At 38.4% G+C, this 1,094-nt stretch overlaps 1 long non-coding RNA gene across 3 annotated transcripts in view; it reads left to right on the top strand.

The window, feature by feature from the left end:
* The window catches only part of LOC109384617 (uncharacterized), a 163,792-nt gene that overhangs the window by 26,163 nt on the left and 136,535 nt on the right, over window positions 1-1,094 (top strand). For all 3 annotated transcript variants that reach the window (XR_002124438.1, XR_002124440.1, XR_002124439.1), the window contains exon 2: window positions 254-379. This is a non-coding gene — a long non-coding RNA (uncharacterized LOC109384617). The remainder of the gene's footprint in view (window positions 1-253; window positions 380-1,094) is intronic.

The raw sequence follows: 1,094 nt of genomic DNA, 5'->3' as shown, positions 1-1,094 counted from the left end.
AATGAATGAATGAATGAATGAATGAATACAAATGTTAAAAGTCTCATTGTGAGTGTATAAAATAAATTTCCAATCAGAGGGTGCAATTAGGATTTTATTAAACAAAGATTTAGCAAGTCCTGCCAACATCAAGGGGATCTGAAGATTATCTAAAACTATTTAGAAGAATTCATCTATGTTGGTTAGCATCATGAGCAGAGAATAGATAATACAGGTAGATTTCAGATCTGTCCCTTGTGGGTTTCTTTTCCAGAGGTCGATATCCAGACTCTCCTGAGCTGTGTTTTGGGGTGACCAAAGCGTTCCATCCTCCTGACTTTCCATAAATGATTGGATTTATAACCCACTCCATACTTGAGAACATGGGGATTGGAATAAGGTAAGTGTTATCTTTTCTATTTTTCCCTCTATTGTTACGTCTTCAACCATATACTATCCTTGTAGAGCAATAATTTAAAAATCCTCGCTCTCAAGTCTTCATCAGGAGGTATGACTGGCTTCCCTGTGAGTCTAGCTGGTCTCGCAATGTTGGAATATCCTATACATACGAAGAAATGTGGTGAAGTCTCTTGAGGAATTATTTCTTTTTTTTGTTTCATGACTAATTTCTTCATCATTGTTCTATCAATGTTTCCCTAAGACGACTCCATGTAGAGAAATGTGAGTTTTGAGAAATCGGAAAGACTTGCTGCCCACTGTGTGTGGGACATCTTTTGGGCCAGATGCACACTAAGAATACAGGACATGAGCAGTGCAATCAAACTCCGAAACAACTCTGTGTTAGCGCTACTGCCCACAGACAGTTACTCCCTCCGTCCACCCCTACAGTCAGCCTTCTCAAACCACTTCCCTGCTTTAGTTTTTCATTTAAAAAAAAAGTAGCATTATTTATTTATCTTTTTTGTTCGTTCTTTATCTCCTCTACTCGAATGGACATTTCATGAGGGCAGGGATTTTGTTTCATTTTGTTCTCTTCACCACTATGTGCTCACCAGCACTTGGAACAGTAGTACCTGGTATGTCACTGGTCTGTTACTATTCCAAGTGCTGAGCATATAATGGTTGACAGAATAAATGACGCCCTTTAAAAAAAA

This window comes from Hipposideros armiger, unplaced genomic scaffold (genome assembly GCF_001890085.2).
Source record: "Hipposideros armiger isolate ML-2016 unplaced genomic scaffold, ASM189008v1 scaffold_97, whole genome shotgun sequence".
Classification (NCBI taxonomy): domain Eukaryota; kingdom Metazoa; phylum Chordata; class Mammalia; order Chiroptera; family Hipposideridae; genus Hipposideros; species Hipposideros armiger.
Note: the sequence above shows the minus strand (reverse complement) of the source record. Positions and strands in the feature narration are given on the sequence as shown.